At 29.1% G+C, this 24,834-nt stretch overlaps 1 protein-coding gene and 1 long non-coding RNA gene across 5 annotated transcripts in view; one reads left to right on the top strand and one right to left on the bottom strand.

The window, feature by feature from the left end:
* LOC122270917 (glutamate receptor 1) overlaps window positions 1–24,834 on the bottom strand; it is a 573,804-nt gene that overhangs the window by 110,297 nt on the left and 438,673 nt on the right. The gene's annotated exons all lie outside the window — the stretch shown is intronic.
* LOC147801207 (uncharacterized) lies at window positions 733–5,996 on the top strand. Its single transcript, XR_015430241.1, has 3 exons — window positions 733–844; window positions 1,464–1,503; window positions 5,776–5,996. It is a non-coding gene; the product is annotated as an uncharacterized LOC147801207 (long non-coding RNA).

The following is a 24,834-nucleotide window of genomic DNA, read 5'->3' as shown; positions in this document are numbered from 1 at the left end:
TTCTTCAACTTTTGTTTTAATTGATAGCTTACAACTTGCTGACTCACGTTAAGAGCTTTAGCCATGCTTGCCTGTGTTGGTGGATCCGGTTTTGATGCCATCTTATCAAGCTTCTGCAAATCTGATTTCTTCAATTTGCTTGGCCGACCACTTCTTTTTGGTTTTGCATTATTTTGCATCAATCCGAGTCTTGAATTCTTGATGCGACTGATATGGCTGAGTGAAATCGCAATACTTTTATTTTTAAAATGGGTTTGTATAATCCTGTGGCTCCATCGAAGTTCTAAAAATGCTTTTACTTGACCAATTAGCTTTTTGTCAAATTTCTTCAAAGGTATTTTTGTGATTTTATGAAATAGCATTGCAATTGAAAGTCTAATAGCAGAGCTTTAGATCAGTATTCTATATATGTAAAAAGGTTTTAAAACTTTAGTGGTAGATAACCACAAAAGTGATCCCTATACTTTTTTGTTACCCTGTATATACATACATACATATATTTTATACTCACAATATAAGTGTATGTACAGTCCGCAGAAAAAAAAAGATATCACCCTGAATAACTTTCGTTCTAATGATCGGATTTTCACGAACTAAGTGTCAATCTTAATGGTTCCGGGGGGCACGATTCCATATCCCAATGGTCCTCATCCTATTGCCAGGGAATATTTGATTTTTCCCCTCATTCTCGGGAAAACGCTATTCTAAGCAATGACGTCAAAATTTATTTGTGCGTGCGCAACATGCCTTGTACTGTCCTGCGTCTGCAAGGCTTTTCAACCGTTTTGTTTATTTTCATTTGAAGCTGAGAGCGCGAAACGGCGTGGATTAATAATGCTATGAAGTAAGTAATTTATCATTTTCTTTAAACTTCTGTTTGTGATTGCAACTGATAAAATCTTTAAACATTTAAAGAGTATTGAATTTTATTCCTTATTATAAATGTTACTCGTGTCTTGCAATAATACACTATTAAAAGGTTTGAATAATGCTGTGCTGTGACGTTTTTCTTTTATGTCCCCAAAGCGTTAAGTTTTAAATTGCAATATGTAAATTGTTTTTTTTCGACAACTTAATTTTGCTATTCACATCCATGTGTAAATTGTTAAGTTTATATTATGCTTCAGAAAAGAGATAATTATCAACTACTAACAGGAAGAGAAATTACTGTAGATATGGCACTAGTGTAGGCTACATGAAAAGTTTAAATTGCTTTTATACATTTTATTCTCATCATTACTTCTGATATGTATGAGAGTTTCGTATAAAAAACACATTAGTTCAGCAGCTATAAAACCAGTTGTTTTGGTTCAGAACTATGATATCTAAACAGAAGACTGTTTTATTGTTAATATATCAGAATAGAATGTATATTATAACGAAATATATTTATTTAAAAGAGCAACATTATTAATTAGTATGTAATAATAAGCATTAATTTTTTTTTTTTTTTTACCTTTCAGATGCAGATGAAGAAGCGATGGTTGGTTTTAGTCATAAGAGGTAATTAAATTATAAGTTTTTTTTATTCATACTTAAAGTAATTATTGCTAATCCCAGAGCTTATAAAATAAAAGAATATAAAATAAAGTTATAAAATAAAAGAATTTATTATTAAAAATATGTCATTAAGATATTTTATTTACTACGAGTTTTTCATTTAGTTTAAATTAACACTCCTAATAAATTCTTTAAAGTAAAATTTTTATGATATATAATACAATTTTTAATAATATATTTCTACCTTACTAATTTATGTTATTTTAACATCTTTGGTACCAAATAATATTTATCACCTCTTACTAATATTGTATTTAATAGTTATCATTGTTTATAATCATTTTTTAATTATTGTGATATTGATAATGATTTCAGTATTACTGGATGTATTGTTATCACTATGACCAAGATATTTATTTTATTCACCTAAGTGTATTAGTGTAGCTTATATCAACCATTTAAAGAAAATATGCCTTTCTTTATCTATTTGTTGGTGAACTTAGCTGCATGGTCTTGGCGACCCTTAGGAAAATTTGCCATAGGTTTGCCATACAAAAAAATGCCATAGGATAGTCCTATGGGGTTTTGCCTATGGCAAAAATTTTGCCATATACGTATGGCAGAATTTTGCCATACATGTATGGCAAATTTTTGCCATAGGCAAAACCCCATAGGAATATTCTATGGCATTTTTTTGAATGGCAAAATTTTTGCCATAGGCAAAACCCCATAGGACTATCCTATGGCATTTTTTTGTATGGCAAAGTTTTGCCATAAGTGTATGGCAAAAGTGTATGGCAATATTTTGCCATAGGCAAAGCCCCATAGGAATATCCTATGGCATTTTTTTATATGGCAAATTTTTGCCATAAAACTAAGATGTGCTACAGTTTATGAAGAAATATTTTTCCATAGGTTATGGTATATCTTTGCCATACAGCTATGGCAACATTTCTCGTTGATATTTTACCATACGTCAAAAAATAATTACTTACAAGAATCTTTCGCAATGTATATTAAAAATGCAAAACTTAATAATTGTAGAATAAATATATATCCAGAAAGCTTTTTTTAAAATTTCTTTGATAAACTTCTCCTGTTTTACTTGCAGAATCCTTTTTGTATGCGGTTCTTATTCAAATAAATTTCAAACAGTTAGTACTAACCGCTAGAAAATGGGTCCGGTGGACGGAGCGAGTGGGGAAAATATTGGTTATGTTGATTAGGAACAAAATATATTGAGTACAGGCAACTAATATTTGTTAAAGCTGTAAAAACAAGAAAATAGAAAGTGGGTCCGGAGGTCGGAGCGAGTATAAAAAACGTTAATTTGATTGATTGGTATCATAATTAGTTAGATAAGCCTCAGATATTAGAGGAACCTAAAGGAACGCGAAGCAAAACAACGGTCCGATGGTCGGAGCGAGTATGAAAATTCTTTAAATTTTGATATGTGATACTAAACTAAAAATTAAACAGACTACTAAAACAATAAAATACTATTAAAACTCAAAACATAAAGAGTGGTGCCGGTGGTCGAAGCGAAATTAGTTTAAAATAGATCAAACGGGACAAAAGCTGAATATGTAACGGTGCAACCAGTATTGCAACCAGGCATGTGAACAAAATTTTATCCATAAAAAAGATGGTATTAGACTATGAAAAGCTAAGAATAGAAAACAGGCTAAATTAGTTGATCCCCTACTAGTGAGGGATAAAAAAACTCAGAAAATTTATGTTGAGTTGTGTTAAGTACATTTAGAAAAGAGAACACAATATAGAAACATTGGTAAATACGAAACATGTTTAAGACATGATTAAAATTCTTGAAATTAATAATTGTTATTGACAAATTTACACTTGGTCAGGGATAGTAAATAAAAATTAATTGGGTATAGGGAATCACTATGACGAAAAAGTTGTAAACTTAAGGAAAGATTAAATTGTTAGAAGCATTTTTGGTTATAGCAGCAGATGATATGGCCAGGGACTGTTCAGTTGATGATATTGAAGCAAAACAATTGTCAACCAGTAATCCAGCAAATCTAGTTAAGTGATGACCCTAAACTATGTATAAACATGTAACAGAACATTGTACAAATATATGTGGATACTTAAGAAATATTAGTTGTAAAATAGTAAAACACAGAGACATGATAAAAAACAATTTAATGGCAAGCAAAAATTAAACACAAAAAATAAATATAAAGCCCTAACATATGTAAGATAATGTAAAAAAGCATTGCAAGAACCTAAGTGGAATTAAAATAAAAAACTAATGAGAATGTAAACACTGATAAAAGTACCAGACAGCCGGAAATTAAAAAACTTAATAAATTCAGATAGATAATCGCATAGGCGTTTGCAATAAATTGTTTTTGACCAAGAATGAGATCGAAAAAATATTAAAATAAGTAGCCAAAGTTTGCGAAAGATTCCACTTGTAGTGGATGACACGTTAATATGGCGGTCTGATACTCTAAGCCTAAATCAATGGAACATCTGATTTTAAACACTCAAAAATGGAAAAATTGGCCACCCGGAGGCCGGAAAAGACTCACCAGGAATGCCTTGTGGGTTTACATGTTGAATTTAATTAACTTCGGGGTGAAATAATGGATATTTATTTCTTTTAGAAGATGTTTTTGAGGACTCCATAGAAGTTGTTGTTTCGTTGGTGGAGATCTAGATCAACTTTTCTCTATGGTATACTGCCATACAAATTTCTGTGGTTGCCATAGGCCAATGGTGACGTGCCATACAGATCCTTATGGTTACCATTAGTCTATGGTATACTGCCATACAAATATTTATGGTAGCCATAGGCTTTTGGGGTTTTGCCATACAAATCTCTATGGTAACCATAGGCGTATGGTATCTTGCCATATAAATTTCTATGGTAGCCATAGGCTTATGGGGTTGTGCCATACAAATCTCTATGGTAGCCATAGGCTTATGGTGTTGTGCCATACAAATCTCTATGGTAACCATAGGCGTAGGGTATCTTGCCATACAAATTTCTATGGTAGCCATAGGTTGCCATAGATTACCATAGGCTTCTCTATGGCAAATTTTCCTAAGGGGATAAATAATTATTTTCAGATATCTGACATTTCATTATTTATACCTCTGATATTTCCATCAGGCATTCCTCGAACAGTTTAATATCTGTTGAATTAAGAAATTTTATCTGTTAAGATTAAATTTCTGATCTTTTTTTTTAAAGATAAGTTTATATTCCTTAATAAATATAAATCAGAGGCTATACATGTTCCTGTAATAGTATATTATGTAAAAATCTGAATTTTGTAAAAAAAATTATAAATTAATTGAATATGAAAATGATTCTGGAGTGACGATGGAAGATAATTTTGTGGTTAATATTACATTTTATAAAAATATTATTAGTTGCAAAAAGCACTTTGAATTAAATGATAGGTATCATGAACGCATATGAACGAATAAAATGTATTAATGAAATGTGCATGCATATTGTTTGTTCATTATTGAAATAATTTCATTGTCTACTTTCAATTTCTTGATTAAATTTAATAAACATTTATGTATACCCATTTAAAAATCCTAAAATTATGTACTTACAATGTTAGGAAACAAGCAATAAAATTTTTTAATCCCTTTTCATGCAAAAACTATAAAGATTAAAGTATAATTAAGATATAAAGTGATAAGTTTTTTGATAAAAAGATATTGCAACGATTTAATTTATTAATCAACAATCATTTATTATTATCAAAGATTAATATAAACGATCTGTGAATGTTTAATATGTGCTTTTACATTCCAACGATATATGATTTGACGATGCTTTTAGGAATTCCCTTTATTTATTATTTAAAACTGGCTTTACATTTTCCAAAGAATCATTTCAGTTATTTTATAATGAACTTTTGTCTTAATAAGACAAAAGTGTAAAATATTCTCGCAATAATTTCTTTTATTAATTTCTTTGTGTATACAAGTATACATTTAGAATATTTCTGAACTCTATTTACACCTGAGGAAAATTGTTTTTTTTTCTTTTTTCGACACTTTTGTTAATTTTATATATTTTTTATTATAGAAGAAAACTTAGATTTAGCAAACCCTGTTTCTCCCTGACGAATGATTGCCACAACTCCAACTTTTTTACTGTAGTTTTATTTAATACATAATTAGTAAAAGAAAATTAATTAAAATTCAGTTGCTTTTATGTTTTTATAATGATTATTTTTAAAATGTACTGTAATTTAAGTTTGTGTTTGATTTTTGTTTCAGGTTCTTGGAAAAAGTTTTGTAATATCTGAGATTTCTCAAAAGATGTATCCCCTGTAAATGATGAAGTGTGGTGTTTCCTGCTTAGATGTTTAAGACTTTAATTAGAATTTAGCTATTAAAATCCATACTGTCTCGCAACTTTAAACAGAAAAGATGAAAAATTTACTATGTCAAAGAAAATAAAATTGTAAACAAAAATAAAAGTTATTAATACTTGAAAATTTTTCCTATTTCGTAATTTATATTTCAGTGTCATTATTCAAATTTGTATGTTTTAATTTTAAATATTTATGAACAAGCGTAATATTTCCGTTATTATATGCTTGAAGATTATTTTTTTAGTATTTAGCTTCTAGAATTTTGTTTCCTAGTGATGATTTACAAAAACTTGATAATGTGTAAATAAAAACTATGAAGCAAAGGGTACCCTTGGAAATATGAATGAAAATACTGTTCTAATATTTATGTCTGGAGTGCGATCTAAAGTTCAGTGATAATTTTACTTAAATCCCAATTTTTAAACTATTTAAACAAATCAAGAACACTGTTGATCATAAGTAGCATATCCAAGGGTTATTCAGTGAAAACAAAATGTATATTTTTACATCATATTAAGGATTAATTGTCTAAATGTCAATGGAATCTATCAATAAGCTCTCGAAAAATAAAAATTGTGATACATAACTTTTTTTAAGTTTTATTGATATTTCTTACAAAATAAAATAAAAATTTGAATAAGATTTGATGAAAAAATTTTCGAGTAATAACATTTCAAAATCATATGTTGCAATGGTTATTTATCAAGAACATTATTTATTTTATTTATTATGGACAGTTACCTATGAAATTTTAAAAGTTTAATATAGTCTAAGACTTCAATATTTAGTTCAAAATATTTTCAGATTTTAATTAAATAAATTATTACTTAGTAGTTTTTACTAAGTATTAACATACTATAATTTTTTTTAGAGAATCACTTTATATAATTTTAAATATGCAACATGTATTCAAAAACATTGACATATTTAAAGCTTGCATTTTCTACTCTGGCCTGACATGAATAAGAAACAAAAGTGGTTTAAAATATAAGTCTTCGCATTTTATACTTCAAATCACTTTTGTTTCTTCTCCTTCATGTCTTGAAAACAGACGACTATTTTTCAGCGCTTGAAATATGTACTGTTTTTTCCTATTTGTATGCTAATACTCCCGTAATACTGTATAGCTTGTTTCTAAGGATTATTTTACCCAAATGAATGATACGATTCACATATATTCATTTTGGAAAATTAACCGAAAGAGCTACATCAATTAACGAAAATGTGAACAATCGATTTAGATTAATTCAAGAAGCCTTAGTAAAATTCTGGTATGTCTACGATTTTTAAAAAAGAAACTATGGGAAACTGAAGTTACGATTCAGTAAAGCAGAATAAAAAAAGTTTGTTCATAAACTTAAACAATCACCTTACATTTCATCGATTTTTTCCACTAGATATCGAACATTTCTTAATATTTTTCATCGAGCCATACTCAGATGAGATACACCAATTTTTCTTCGGGACCGCTAACAATTGTTATAAATCTCCTCAATATCCATAAATAAGATTATTATATAATTAAATATAGTGAAATATTTGATGTACAATGTTAAACTTGTGCGCATTTAATATCTAGACTTAATTTCAATATAGTTAAAGCTTGACAATTTGGATAGTTGGGCTAGGAAAATTGAAACAAAACATATAGAAGGACATGTCAATGTGCTTCCTTACAATGTTAAGATAGCATTAAAATAAACTAAAACATTAATATCAGTTAGGTTTAATTTTTCGTAGTAAACTTAATCTGTCAAATATAATTTTAAAAAATTCATTATCGCTGAAACATTCTTCCTCCTTGACTAAAAATATACATATATTATATGCCTTTTAGTAAGCAGAATTCTAGCCATAGTAGAAATATTAAGTGGAAATTTTAAAAAAATTATACAAGATAAAGTAATGAGGCAAACATTTTGCTATATACTGTTAAAATCATATTAAGTGAATTTGGATGCATCAAAGAAGTATGTCAAAACAAAATCCACCTTATTAGTTTTTAAAAAACTTATGTACCAGAGGAAAAAATGTTGCTATATAAAATATGGAGATTTCAAGGCTTTTAAAAAAATAATTCAAATTAAAATCATCATGAATAAAATCGGATTTTTTTTTATTATTAAATAAAACTGAATACAATCAAACAGATTCACTTGAACTTGCAATGTATTAGGCGAGTCTCAATGGAGGTCAGAATGAAAACCCCACGCAACAGCCTCGTTGCTGGATGCAACTCAATTCAACAAGTGTTGTTAAATCAGAATACAATGTTTTTACTGTTTGTCTAATGTTTACAAAACTTTTATAGCAATTTCAAATGAGCATTATTAAAATAGAGTAGTTTTAAAAATAGTGCTGTGTGTTCAATGACTTTGACAGTCAAAGAAATTAATTAAAGTTTACTCTACTATATATGACTATTATTTTAACACTAAATTGTCAAAGACATCAATGAAAGTTTTTTATTATTTAGAAGTTATGATTAAATATAACATTGCACAAAATTTTAATGCATATTGTATGGAAATTATTTTACACAAAAATTTAATTTATCAAGGGCATTTTCCTGAATACAAATTTCTTATATATATATCAATCAATCGATTGTTTTAAAAATATACAGGTAACAGAAATTTCAAAACATAAAAAATGAAAATTTCAGTCTAAAGTCCCTAAGTACAATAAACTAAATTTTATTATTGCTGCTCTTTTTTTTAAAAATTAAAACACGTAAAAGACTCAGATGTCTTAATAATAAGCCGTTGGTCTCGAGAGGTTACTCGGAAAATCAGTTTAAACTCTGCTTGATGATCATCACTAGCCTTAATCATTGTCGTAGTAGAGAGCTGTCTTCAAAAATGTAGCTGAAAATTAAAAAAAGAAGAAAAGTGAATGTTGACATTGAAGGCACAAAAGTAAAATATAAACCAATAAAAAATTTTTTTTAAATTTAATAATTTGAATGAATCAGATACGACATGACCATACTGATCCGATCATAGGGGTATCTGATTGACTTATTATTTATTCAAACTTTAAATTATTTACAAGAATACCAATATTACTTTAATTAAGAAATTTTATCTTTCATTAAATAGTTACTAGCTGTAAGAAAACAATTTAAGATAAATTATGATTTTTAAACAAATTAAATAATATTTTGTTAGAAATAATATTTTTCAAGAAAAGAATATTACTTATCAATCTTTGGAGTCAGAAAAATACTAATACCACAATATCTCTATATTGTGTACCTATTATCTGTAATGAAGTACCATAAGTAATTTGGTTACTCATTTACTGCACTCACTTGAAATATAAAAGTACCATAATTCTTTCAGGAATTAGAATTAAAATGATTTCGTTCATGAAATCTGTCCCTGTTATCTCTGCAGCTCTGTATGCCATTGAAATGGATTGATTTAAAACCTAGTGTTAATAATGATATTTTAAAAACTAAAATACATGTAACTAATTATTTAATCATTATTACATTATATCTTAAATGCGAAATATTTTGTACCAACAAAAGAAAGTAATAAAGTAAATAATCTATGTTCTGGAGATTCTTTGTTTTTTTTCAACAATTATCCTTTGAAACAAATTTAAAATTATCAATTCCTATTCATTGTAAAAATGAAGGGTGTTTTAAAATTAAGATGTGCATGTTATAAGATGTTACATCATTATAAATGTTTTGTTTATTTACAAACTTCCCCTGTAATTTTTTTTTCAATTAAGATATTTATTAATAAAAGTTATTAAAAAGATTAAATTATTTATATCATTAACAGAATAGAAAAAAAATTGGAAAGTCACATTCAATATTTTGTCAAGAAATTACAAAAATAGGTACTTTATTTACGTCGCACTAGAGCTGCACAATGACATGAATTATGCGTATGACTGTTAATGGAAGGATACTTAAAAACATAATTCAAATTCAATAAAACTTTATAAAATAATATAAATAAAAAATTTTATAAAACAATATAATGTTCGTTTTGGAACCAAAATTATAACTTCTAGGAAAATACATATTTTATAATGTTTAATAATTCACCATTCATTATCATATCTTTTTATTTACATATTGAACTTAAATTCTTTCAGCACATAATAAATAACATGTTTCAAAGAAGAATACGTATCTGGGTTAGGTTTTTAAAAGAAAAACATACAAAAATAGAAGAGTTATAACTTCATAGTTGGGGGAGCGATAAAAGAAACTATCGGTACTCTTAAGAAAATAAAACTTACCTAGACATCACACTCTTTATTAAAATAATGTGATGATACTTCGACTAACGAAATTAGCTGATAATACTTTTTTGTTGGGTTTCATAAAAATTGCACTGTAATTTCATCAACCACCGGCATATTTCAATTCATATCAGCAGCATTGTTAGATTTTTCAGAAGGGGCACATGCGCATAAACCAATTTTGTTTTTGACGTCATTGCGTAAATCGTTTTCCCGAGAATGAGGGGAAAAATCAAATATTCCCTGGCAATAGGATGAGGACCATTGGGATATGGTGACCTCAAATATGCTAATTAATTAGTGCTAAGTAGTAATTAAGTTACGAAATCAGACACAAAAACGTACTTTCTCTGAATAAACATGTATTTTTTTTATAAATTTGGAATTCAGACACTTGAATTAGGGGGGGGGGGGCAGACGAAATTTTGAAAAAATTGGGGCTTAAATTGGGTCACAATATAGGTTAATATAGTTGGCGATAGTCCAGAAAACCGCCAAAAAAAGTCGCCAGCGCAAATTAATATTTTAAGGTAAGCCATTGACTAATTCAAAAGAAGAAGACTTAATTTCACTAGGTTGCTAAGCAACCAAGCTCTGACTGTAAAAAAAAATTAAATAATGCTCTGTGATTGCTCGGAGAGGTTTAATAGAAATATCTCAAAGTTAATAGAAAGTTAATCGAAAATATCTCAAAGTTTCTAAGATATAGACAATTTTTAAGCTAATTTCTGTCCGAAAAGCGAATTTTTTTCTTATTTTAATCTCCTTTGAAAAGAAAATTTGAATCGATTTATAAATTATTTATGATTTTCTAAGTTTTTAGAATTTAAATACATGAACTTTTTATCTGATATTATTTTGATTATGTTGTTTTTGTTATACTTATTCAAGGATTTCATACTAAAATCAAATTAACGTAACTTATTATGGCTATATACAAAATTTTAGGGATAATTATTTTTACAGCTTTAATCGAGTCTTCTAGGCAAGAAAGTTAGAAGAAAATAAAGTGCTTGAAAATTAAAATGTATATTGTATAGTAATTCTAATGCGCATTCACTAGGTTTTCTATAATTTACGATATTTCTTTTTTCTATAACTCAAGGAATTTCTGAATGTTTAGTGGTATTTTAAAAACATTGAAATATGTTATGTTTAAGAATAAGATATTGAAATAATATGTTGCTTATTGTAAGATTCATAGTTTAAAAAATCACTTCATTCTGCTAGATATTTAGGTTACAAGGCTTTCTTTGGATAAAGATGATTAGCAAATACCATCCTTATCTTTCGATACATTCTGAAACTTACATTCTCAAATTCACCATAAAATGTCGCACAGCATATTCTTCAAATACGATTACAGCTACATTTACCACCAAATACTGCTACTATGATTATTTTTGTTTTCTCATATATGTTACCGGCAAAGTATGAAACGCCGGTATTGAATAGAATGCCTAGGCCTTGTTCGCCAAGGCCTAGGCATTCTATACAATGCCGGATGTTTTTAGGCAAAGTATGAAATATGAGAGGTATTACATACTTTCTCTAGGCATTCTATGTATAAAAAATGTTATTTAGGCAAAATATGAAAAAAAAAACATACTGATGAGGTCATTATGTTTTATTAATGATGCGCATGTTCCTGTGAATGACCGAAATCGGCGGTTGTTGACTTTCACCGGTGAATGTTGACAATCACATATTCGCTTTGGTGAATGTCCGATATATTTATTGCATCCGATTTGATATTAATTTATTCGTGGATATAATTACATTTATTCGATATTTTAATACTTACTGACGATAGATTGGAAGAAACATCAGTGTTAGGAGTATCAGGCTAATATTTATCGGGCAATGGCACTGAACCTCAAAAAAACATCGGTGCAGGATATACCGGGCAAATGTATACCGGGCAGTGGCACTTGACCTTAAAAATCTTCAGTGTAGGGCATACCGGGCAGTGGCACTTGACCTTAAAAAAGCATCAGTGTCTGGTATACCGGGCAAATGTATACCAGGCAGTGACACTTGACCTTAAAAAAACATCAGTGTCTGGTATACCAGGCAAATGTATGCCGGGCAAATGCATACCGGGCAGTGGCAATTAACTAGACCTAGTATGACTAGATCTTTTTTTAAATGTCCGAAATATATACTAGGTCTTGTTAAGTGCCACAGCCCGGTATACATTTGCCCGGTATATCCTACACTGATGTTTTTTCAAGGTCAAGTGCCACTGCCTGGTATACATTTGCCCGGTATACCCTTCATTGATGTTTCTTCTAATCTATCGTCAGTTAGTATTAAATTGAATAAATGTTATTATATCAGCGAATAAATTAATATCAAATCGGATGTAAAAAATATTACAGACAATCACCAAAGCGACTATGTGATTGTTGACATTCACCGGTGAAAATCGACATTCTCCAGATTTCGGTCATTCACAGTAACATGCATTTCTCAAAAATAAAAATGTTATTCTGAAAAGAAAAAACTGAGAGTTCCATTAAAAAAACATTTATTCAAAATGTGTGAAGAAAATAAAAAGTTGTGCAAAACATAATTCATGCCTGTCTTTTTAAGGGCAACAAAATTTTCATATAAAAAATAAGAAAATAACCTAATTGTCGTTTTTGAATGGCATTTTGACGAATCGGAGATGCATTTTATACTTTGCCGGTTTCTCATTTGGCATTCTATAGAATGCCTAGGAAATGAGTGAAATATACACCTGAGACCACATTATAACCACCCTGCTAATAACACGTAGGACCATCTTTTGCCCTCAAAACTGCTAGCACCCGCCGTGGCATTGATTCCACAAAGTGCTGATAGGTAGTCTGAGGTATCTGGTACCAAACGCTCGCCAACTGGTCTGCAATTCCCTCACATTGTGAGGGGGTAGCGTGGCAGCATGAATTTGGTTTTCCAAGTAGGACCACAAATGCTCTATAGGATTAACCTTTTCCGGGGGGCTGTGACAGCAGTTGTCACATCTGATCTTGGGGTCCTGTGGTGGGCATGTGACACTTTCATCGTAAGAATAGGGGGAAAAATCTCTTCCTTAGTTAAGAGAGAGAGCAAGTTACAGCGGGATGTGTTTTATTGTTTTAGTGTTTACGAGAGGTCTCGCCTTTTTAAGTCAAGGGGAGAAAAGTTTCTTTACATTTCCCACCTACCTTCAAACATCTCTTTCAAGTTCGAGTACTTTTTTGTTTGTCCGCCGTTTTCTTACTTCTTTTTTAGTCAGTTTCACTGTTGCTATTTTTTTGTACAAATTTTTTCGTTCTAGTTGTGAGTTATATTTTGAACAAATTAATTTCTTTATTGCAAATATAATTTAACGAATATTTTCAATTGTATATAAAAGATATGAAATAATCAGAATCGAAAAGTGCTCTTTAAAGTAAATTAAATTTAATTGAAATAAAATATTAAAGCAATATATTTTACATAAACTCAAATAAATAGTTTTTTTAGGTTATGTTATAAATTCGTGTTATAAATATAGTTATTGGAATTTTAAAATTTTGATTATAATTCCTGCAGTTTAAAAAAAAATTTCTTACATTATTTTAAATAAATATCTGCATTTCCGAGGAAAAATATATATACTTAATACTACGCAAGAGTATTTATTCATACTTTCGGATACATAAATATTTTAAATGTCACATTTATAAATATATAATTTATAATTACTAATGCATTTTCTATGTTCAAGAAATTGAAATCATAAACGCTATTTTTAACTTTTTTTTTTACAAAACCTTTTTCCTTCGGGGGAAATTTTCATGTTTCTTTCCCTCATTCTACGCACAACTTTTTGTAAGATTAAAGCTAAATTTTTGAACAATAAAATTCTATAAATCTATTACATGAGTAAGTTGAAGACAATTGTGAATGACTATATTTTTATAAAAATGTAGTAAAAGAAGAAAGAAAAAGAATATTATATGTGCTACGCAGTTTCAATTAAGTGCTTACTTTTCATGAAATTTACTGCAAAATAAAAGAAATGAGATCGATTGTTTTATGTTAATCATTTGCAACTTAAACACATTAACTGAATATTTTCGCTTTTTTGGAACTATTTTAAAAAGACATAAGAGAAGTTAACGAAAAATATTGTTCGATATTTAGAACGCATATTAGATTCTAACTAAGAGTTCATGGGATAAATGTGCTAAGAAATGTGTTTTAATATTAGAGTTCCGTTAACGCATAAAATATTTTTTAAAGGATTAACTTAAATTATTATATACTATTTAGAAAATTAATTTAAAAATTCTGTATTATTATTTTTAAATAATTAACATAGTTATTATAGTTTATAATTTTTTAAGAAATCTTAAACATTTATAAAATAAAAAGAACTTATTTGTTAACATAATTTTCAATCGAAATGATCTTGCTTTCTTGAAAAGAGAGGATCTTTTAAATTAGCTGGGAGTTAGGGCAAAATTATCCTCATTTACCTTGCTTTTCTATTTCTTTATTATTAGTAATAATAACAATAATAAATAAATGGCTCTGATGAATGAAGAGAAAAATTATTTATCATTCATTGAAGTGACCGGCATTTTTCATAAGTCGATAGATGAAAAATATGAAAATAAAATAATTCGGTCAAAGAGTTAATATCAAATAAAATTTCCTATATTTTCTTCCATCGGCTATGACTCACTAATAACTCAGACTCAAGATACTTGTCTACAAAAATATGACATTACAACTATTTATGTTCTTTCCCAAGATTTAAAATCTTTCGATAAAATTATAAATTCTCAGCAATGTTACAAATATTTATTAAGTAAAATATTGATATTTATAATGTTTAGTATAGATATTTATATTTAACTAAATTAAGATCACGAAAAAGAACTCTTTTTGCATATAAGAATAGATTCAAAGAAAATTCGATTTTACTCGCGGTGAAAAAAAAGGTTTTTCCGCACTATGACCCAATTTCACTGCATGATAACTCTTAGGAAAAACTGATTTCACACTTAAAACATCCTATAAATGCAAAAGAGCATGATCTATCCTTTATTTATGTGAAAAATATATAAACCGAGCTTTTCCCTTTGGTCTTCGAAATTTCCGACGTTTTATAACTCAATAAAAGAGTGTTCATGATCATTGTACACCTCATTAGCTTGCTTATCTTTTGCGGAAACATATAAATAAACCAATCGTTTTAATATGGCATCAAAGAGGTTATAAAAAGTAGATATAACTTTAATAACTGATATAAATAACGCCTGCTATACCGAACTGAAATTTTCAAAAACTGAATTAACTGTTGAAATAATGTCTCAAAGAACAGTTTTTTTAACTATTCCTCAAATGCGTAATAATAGTTTTGCATTTTAGACAGTAAAATGTTAAAATGTTTCATAATAATACGTTGAAAATAGTAATGTAAAACAGAGAGCAATGACATACCACAATTACAATAATTTTAAAGTAAATATATGCTAAAAAATATTTGCTAGAACGCAAAAAAAAACTTTTTGAAAGACCTATTATAGAAATCAAACCGTAGAAAGATAAAAAAATTCAATAAAAATACTCTCATGATGGAAATTTTAATTATTAATATAGTTTAGAATGGATAATGACACTGTATTCTATAGTTTTCTCTTTTTTATTTGTCTTAAACCGCAAATATATATATATATATATATATATATATATATATATATATATATATATAATAATAATAATCGCCCATTCTCAAATCTTGCCAAGCTTGAATAACTCGTGACTTTTATTATTGTACGCTCAAAACAAGTCTATTTTTATTATCATCTATTAATTTTTAAATGAATGAAGTTTTTATATTTTCGATTCAGTTTCTTGGGATTATCTATTTAGTTACACAACATATTATATTGTTTCACACGATATTAAAATAAGTTTTACATAAGTTATAGGCACAGGCTCTCAGATTGAAAAAATTATAATTTACTACTTTGTAAAAAAATCACTGCAGCGCAATTTATTTTTATTTATTAATTTTTTTTTTTTGCTGCAGCCCTTAACATTTTAATTTAAGGACAAAAAATAATTCAGTTTACAATTGAAATTTCATAAGTCGAATGTGAAAATGGAATCGAAATTAAATAGTTACAAGGACAACTATTTCAAACAAGTGAGCGTTTCTGTCCTACTCGAAGTTGTTTGAAAAGGTATTTTTTATGTATCGATTCCAAAGTCTATTCGACGTAAATTTTAGGGTGTACTTTCGGAGTATTTTGATCGAGTTTATTTTTACACCCTTATTTGCTTAATATTACTATGAAATAATTTGCTTAAAACAAATTATTCAAGCTACATGATTTAATGCATTTATAATATAATAGTAAACGGGGCTTCCATCGCATATCCTTATCCTAGGTATCGATATTATTAAATAAATGGAATAAGCTTAGAAAAATAATAAAAGTTTATTTTTTCCTCGTTTTTATTTTCAAGGAAATGTGTTTCGATCAAACAGATTTCATTCTGGATATGAGATTATTGAGTAGGTTCCTTGGGGCGAAATCATTCTTATCCTCTTTTGACGAAATATAGGAAAAATTGGTTTTCATAGTCTCTGTAAAACGTATGTTAACCTTCTTGCCACGTTTTTTTTAAAATCAAAATAAGTTCGGAAATTGCGTATTTTTTATTGCATTTTTTTTCTAAAAATCAGATGATTCTAAAATTGGCACGGCTTCAGCATCTTTATACAAATTTCAACTTTTGGTATTTCCTCCTTAACAAAATAAGGCATTTTTCCTGATAACAAATTATACTACAATAATACCTTGGGAATCGTGCTAAAGTAAAAAATTAAACAAAATAGTTTAGTATATTATCCGGAAAAAATCTGCATGGAATCATAAAGAAGGAGTAAAAGATATAATGAAATAATAAGTGAATCACACGTGGTCAGATAATTAAATTTCTCAACTAGGATGTTAGGTCGACATTTAAGATGCTGAGATAATTTAAGGCGCTTAAAAATTTTGGCTACGTATTCGATAGCTTTTTATGTTTTTAGTATCTTTATAAAGGTAAAGAATAAGATTTTTAAAAATGTTATTTAATTAAATAGTTGGTAAAATAATTCTGCGAAACACTTCCGGACAGGTGATTAAAAAATTACTTTTAAGATTAAGACGATATATAAGATGTTGAGAAATTTGCAATGATGTGAGAGATGCTTAAAAATTTTGACTACGCATTTTTATTAATATTTATAAAAAATATATTCAAGAAATTGATAAATATTTTATTCCAAATCTATTCATACGTATGTATATTATAGAAATTGTATCAGTTATGGAGTTAAAAAACTAAAAAAAAAAATCAATCACATAAAATAAGCAAAATCTGGTGTATAATCATATTCTATCACAATCATGCTTTTATAAAACTCGACATTCGTTGATTAAAATGTTTTATTCAAATTTCTTTACTAAATTGCAAATAGAATTTTAGACGACTAAAAAAGAAATATCTTTTTTTATAGTTTTAGAAAAATAAAAATGACAAGATTAGCAAACGAATAATGATATGATATTAATAAAAAAAATATTAGAAAATTAGATAAAATAATATAAAATTAGAAACGAATAATGATAATGATATTAATAAAAAAAATATGAATGAAATTTTACGCCACTCGCGATAAGTCAAGTTCCTCGTTAGTTTATCACATTTTAATATTAATCGCCCCATTAAATCATTTCTTCATTGTCGCAAAATTATTTTCTTAAAAATAATTAATTTTAATTTTTCTCATCTTCCAATAAATAAAAACAGTAGAAACTTTAGATTTTTCAATTGAAAAATATGTAGATTAAAATGGTATAAAAAAATCCCTACCTAACAATTCAAAATTTTTTCATTCTCACTTTAATTAAATAATAAAAAATAATAAATAATTATTAAAAATTATTTTTTTCATGAAATTATCTTTGCGTAAATTAGTTTTATGAGTGGGTGCAATTTTTTTTTGAATTGCTTCATTAGTTTTTAAAATATGACTGAAAGCGCAAAAAACGAAATTAACATTAAGGGGTACAAAGTTTGAATCGCTCTCCTGACCAAACTATGGGGACCACATTTCCCAGATTGCGGCTACCCCCTATATTTTGAAGATAAGGAATCCTAATACGCAAAAAATAGTGCCAAACTAGAATCCAAATATGAAATTATGTTTCTTCAGAGAAAGTATGTTTTTGTGTCTGATTTCGTAACTTAATTAATAGTTAGCACTAATTAATTAGCATACTTGAGGTCACCCCCCGGAACCATTAAGATTGACACTTAGTTAGTGAAAATCCGATCATTAGAACGAAAGTTGTTCAGGGTGACTTTTTTTTTTTTTTTGCGGACTGTACATGTGTGTGAAGCTAAAATGCCTGAAACTAAAATTGCAATCACGATTACAAGTAATTGATTAGATAAAATCATATGTACATACATTTTAGTTACATTCATTTGTACGTATACAAATAAGTACAAATGCAGTAAATACGTGCAAAATGTATCATCATAAAATACATTGTACTATCTACTGTAAAATATAATCATTTATAAGAATACAATAGTCTTGTAATCGTGTATTTAGATTACATGTAATCATATATTTTGATTACTTGTAATCAAAATATATCGTTTTCGTTGTGATTACTTTTAATCGCAATTACTTGGAATCATGATTACAAGTAATTGATTACTGTAATCAAAATTGTAATCATAATTACAGCTGTAATAAATTTTTTTTTGAAAGTTGTAATCATGATTACAGCTGTAATCAATTTTTTTTAAAGTTGTAATCACGATTACAAGTAATTGATTACTGTAATCGACTATGTAATCATGATTACAGCTGTAATCAAAATTGTAATCACGATTACAAGTAATAGATTACTGTAATTAATATTGTAATCATGATTACAGCTGTAATCAAAATTGTAATCATGATTACAGCTGTAATCAAAATTGTAATCATGATTACAAGTAATTGATTACTGTAATCAAAAAATGTAATCGATTACATTTTTGGCCAACTCTGCCAGAAACGCTCCCACAACGGAGAGAAAACAACATCCAAAGACATAATCGCCAAGGTATAATCAAACACCTTATGTTGGAAAATTGCAGGCCGTACCCTCTTTCAGGAATTCAAAAACATTTCATAAAATGGCATTGTAAATTATTTTATATTGTCATGTTTAACTATTTAACTCTTATTTTTTTATTTATTGGTACACATACATGCAGGCTTGCGTGCTCAATTACATAAGTACGGCTTATAAGCTTTTGTCAGGTAGAAAGACAGACAGTACAATTCAGAGAAGGGCAGCATGAAAATACATCCAGGGTTACGAACCCGGATTCAAACCAGCTATCTTCATTAACGTTATCTGGACACCATTTTTAAAACTATAGCCGTAGCTGATCGAAAGTTAAAAGTGAAGACGCAAACTGAAACTAGCATCCTACATAATAAAAGTATTAATACTATTTTTTATTCACAATTTGAAAGCTAATTTTACTTAATTTTGTGACCCCAGATTTTGAGTTTTTTTTCCTCGGAAAATCAAATATTTTATTTGGTTCACATTATTCTATAGCTATATTTATTTTTAAAGAATCAATAGTCCCAATTATTTTAATTTGTGATTGTCATGCCGCATTTGGCATTACATATTTCCTAGCTTTTAAAATATTTTTAATTACTTAAACTTAATTTATTAATCGAATTATATTTAAAATAAAACAAAGACTTAATCTTTTAAAACGAACATAAAATATTTATTCTTTTTTTTATTGATCAATGTAACGGATACTTTCTTATTTCATTACTAATGCAGATTTATTAATTCACTGCCGCGCCTAATCGAAAGTAAAAATCTATTTATAACTTTGTAATTTAAATTTCTAACCAAAAATAAGCTTTAGTTGCATGGTTGTAATAATTCCCATAAATTTGTTGGCGACTCGTGATCGCCAAGGTATTTTTTGAACTCAATAATGATATGCGGTGGTTGGTTTTGCTTTGGCTATGTTATATTTTGATAAATCGCTAATTTTAGATCTCCTATACATGCTTCTCCTGTGTCCGTTTATATTTTGTAGCTCTACAAACATATTAAATAAAAGCTTTATAATAGTTATGATCCGGTTTTCATTTCAACTGTTATTTTCATCATCTTCTGTTTTCATCACAATCTTCACCTAGTCCACTATACCATACACCCTCTAACCAAACCGAATATTCCATCTTAACAGTGATTAACAAGTATCCGTTTTATATTTTGAAAGGTAGACTTGAATCTGTATTCCCTAATGTGAAACTCCCAACTGCACTCCATAAATGTTTAATCAAATTAGGGTATACCAAATTTTATTTCTCTGAATCATTAAATTCTTTACGATTTTCTTCAGCAACAGTTTTCAAAACTTTTCTTTGAAAGGTTCTAAAAAATTTCTGTTCTCTAATTAAAATGTTGAATTTCTGCAATACTGTGCCATGTTCAAGCGAAAATTTTCGGAATCTAAATAAGTTTTATGACCAGTTTGACACGAAAAACATGATGGAAACTTTTAAGTTAAATTAGAATTTTTATAGCTTTCTGTAACTTTCAAAGACCGAATAAAAGTTTATTTTTCTCCAAAGTATACTTTTAAGTTGTATCTTAAAGCCCAAGCCGACTTTGATTAATGCTTTTTCGAAAAGGTAAAAAAATGGAAGTACTGAGCAACTTTTTCGGAAATAGGGTTATTAATTATTACCATAGTTTATATTACTTCTAAAATGCTCTTTTTTTACCTAAACAAATCGGAGACAAATATACAGTAGTATAAATTGTTGACTTCAAAATATATTTTATGCAAATAAATAAAACTTAAGCATACTAATAAATACATAAATTTTTATAGATAGTTGGAATAAATATATTTCTGGTTTTCAGAGATAATTACTCTAAACTAACAATATTCCCGGTGAAACATAGTTTGAAGTTTAGTTTACATTCGTTGATCAAAACATGAAGGCAACAAATAATGCCCTTAACATCTTAAATCATTTTCCCTACAAAGGACACGTTTTGCAGGGACTTTATGGGTAGCTATAAAAACTCTTCTTAGCCGAAGAGAATTGCAGTCAACCCTATTGATTTTAATTTCCGTAGCATGACGTTTTACGGGCTTTTCGAAGGGCGGATGGATTTTGTTCTTCATGAAAAATTCCAAATGAGTCAGACAAAAATGTCTCATTCTATTGGTGCAAGAATATTTATTCCCTTTTTGATATTCAGGATGCATTTGGACATTTGTTATGTTCAGCGTACTTTATAACCTGGCAAATCACGTGTTTAGGTTCGTGCAACGGTAGTTTCAGAATTTCATATAGTTGAAGTAACATATTGAGCGATTTATTACGTCTGTTGCAACTGATCACATAAAAAAATATCGCTTTTTGAAATATTATAAGGAATTTTTATGACTACCGACGTGTCCATGGTAAAAAGATTTTGGACATGTGTTTTTTCATTAAAGCGAGATTTTGTTCCAGTTTCTTGCTAAGAAAATAAAAAACTTCTGTGATAGAAAATATATGACACTCAGATGCTATTTTTTTTCAGAAACGAGATCAAAAAATGAAATGGTAAAAATAAATTTCATCTCTTCATTTAATTTCTTTAAAAAAATTTTACGCCTTCAATACAATTTCTGATGCGTAGTTTATTATCGAAGAGAATCAAACAGGCGTGTCAGGAAAATGTTCAACGTTTTGGAAATGCACGTTAAAAACAAATATTTTTTTAGCAAAATATATTTTTACATGAAAGAACATTTTGAAACCTGTTACTCTACATATTATAAATATTGCTCAGACTTCTGTAATTGCAGGAATCCAACTTTCCAACATCCTAGCTGGAAAACAACTTATAAACGATTTTGAGAGAAAAATGCCACCAGTGGAGACAACTATTATATTTTATTTTATTTTATAACCATCATTAAACAGCCGACCCACTTTTTGGGTTCACGACTACTAATGTTCAACTTCGTAGCTTTGTAATTTTGAACCCAATCCAAAAGACAAGGGAACTCCTGGATCAAGTATTGGGGGAAATTTGCCTTCGTGGAGGACTTTTTGATGGAACAAACCCGCATTTGCGTTACATAGAGAGGAAAACCACCAGAACCTCCGACGGTTAGTCTGATGTCAAGGGGAGTCTAACCCATGATCCATCTACCACGGAGGATATTTCACGTCAGCTCTATTGGTATCGATCATCGCTGGGATTAGAACCCGTTCACCTCATCGGAAGGCAAACGCTCTGTCCCCTGAGCTACCACGACTTTGAGGAAAAGTATTGTCAAAACTATCAGAATTTACAGCGTTTCTTGGCTCTCAGGAAACAGCTGGATTAACTTTCTTTGCGTTTAAAAATCATATTGAAGAACTCACTTCCTCTTAAACATTTTGACCACTCTTAACATCGTGCTTCACCACTCTTAAACATTTTGAAAGCTCACTAAATCATGTAAACACAGTTGTGTTGGTGTTAGTTGATTTACAATCAACCAAAAGCATGTGAGCATGCGTGAGACAATACCACTGCAATCATGGTGAAATGAAACTGCTTTCCGAACATGCCCTATACATATAAAGTACGCTGAGTAAGTCAGGAAATGTGATGGAGCTGGATATTTATAATTGTAAGTTAGTAGGTAGTACGCCCGAACATAATTCTGATTTATTACTCTTTCAATAAAACATTTAATTAAATAATACTACCCATATAAGCATATATAAGAAAGTTGAAGTGTACGACAATGAGGTAAAAATTTGCTACTAGACTGAGAGTTTAGCAAATAAAGCCATACAATGAGGGATAGGGGAATTTTAGCTAGTTTCCCAACATCCACTGAAAAGTTCCTAAAAGCGTAAGCAATATGCATCTAAAACTAATTTAAAAACATATATATTATTGTAAATTTTTGAAATTTGGATACATTTCTCCTCAAATTATAATTAAATTCTCAACATAAATCGTAATTAAAGTCTCAGCAAACAAATAGTTAGGAGAATAATAGTTTAAGAGATATTGAACGAAATTCTGCTGATCCTGAAATCAGCATAACACGTATTTTCAAGAACACGAAGTGGACGTTTTAGTTAAGCATAATAAGAACTAAAATATCAGATGAGAGGACTTTTAAATACTAATACGTATCTTAAACAATACTGATGAGGAAAAGAGTTAATAAATACTTATATACAGGGAAGAGGGGGCTAAAATTGTCAACAAAAAAACTCCATTTAATATAATTTTAAGTTTATGAAGCATTTTTTAACAAACATTTTGCAATTTAACTGTAATTTGGTTGATATCTCAGATTACAAAAATGTTACACAATATTCTTTTAAAATTGTTTTTGTACATACTAGCCCTACTACAATAGGTAGCTAGTGTGGAACTGGTATGAGGCTAGAGTGGGCAGACTTTAAAAACTTTTAAGTAGTATTTATTACAACTCAGTAAATCTAAAGTCAAAATAAATTTAAGTACCATCTAACCCATAAAACGCAAGTAAAAAAAAGCAGTAAAAAACTTTTAATAAAAACTGTAAAAAGCCTTGATACTATCAATACTTTAATCAACAAGTCTTTAAATCAGTGTGTTCCAAACTGTGGGGCGCGCCCCCCTAGGGGGGCGCGAGACTGTTGCAGGGGGGGCACGCAGCTGATTCCAAAATATCATTTTCGAATACAAACCAAAAAAGTCGAATAGGTGTCAAAAAAATTAATCAGAAAAACGGTTATACGTAATCCACAATCCTCGCCGCGAATTTCTCGGGTATAAATGCTAAAAAATCCATCCATACTCTTGCTGGAACGAAAACATCTTGCTTTCCCGTTTGGAGCCGAGCGCGAGGAAACACTAGACAAGCACTCGGATCATCCCGGGTATTCTCGGGGCTACTCCCGCCAAACTTCAGTAAACAGAAGCAGGCAGCAGGCCCCGACAAGGCTTATGAGCCAAGGTCGTCGTTAATTCGACGACGTTAGAGCTCATTACATCTGGTGTGGAACTATCATCAATTGCGCGCGACTGCGGGGTTTTTCAAACTCGGACGACGCGACTACACCTGGATGCGTGCGCCCAGACGAGAGCAGACACGCGGCATTTCGTTAAGAAACGTTGGTTAAACTCGACCGTTTCCACGCAGATTGTCTACAAACTCGCTTTGGTAGACTTCTAAATTAATATTGAGGTAATTTTCAAAACTGTTATAAAGTATTTTTATTTGATTTAAAATAATAACCCTTTTAGATGGATAAATACGTAACTGGGTTGAAAAGAAAATTGAATGAAGCAGAAGCAGACGGCAAAAGAAGAGGTAACGAAAATAGCGGAACATCTTCCCAAAATAGTAAACCTAAATGTAGAAAATATGATCCAATGTACTTATCATTTGGATTTACTTGTAAAGTCATTAATGGCCAAGAACGACCAATGTGTTTGCTGTGTCTGAATACTTTGGCCTCAGACAGCATGAAACCAAATAAATTAAAACGGCATCTCGAAAACGTACATGCAGATCACGTTGGCAAGACAATAGAATTTTTCCAAAGAAAATTGGAGAATTTAAATAAACAAAAAGA

This window comes from Parasteatoda tepidariorum, chromosome 11 (genome assembly GCF_982258835.1).
Source record: "Parasteatoda tepidariorum strain Cologne lab strain chromosome 11, Ptep-v5.0, whole genome shotgun sequence".
In the NCBI taxonomy this organism is placed as follows: domain Eukaryota; kingdom Metazoa; phylum Arthropoda; class Arachnida; order Araneae; family Theridiidae; genus Parasteatoda; species Parasteatoda tepidariorum.
This window is presented reverse-complemented; position numbering and strand designations above follow the sequence as displayed.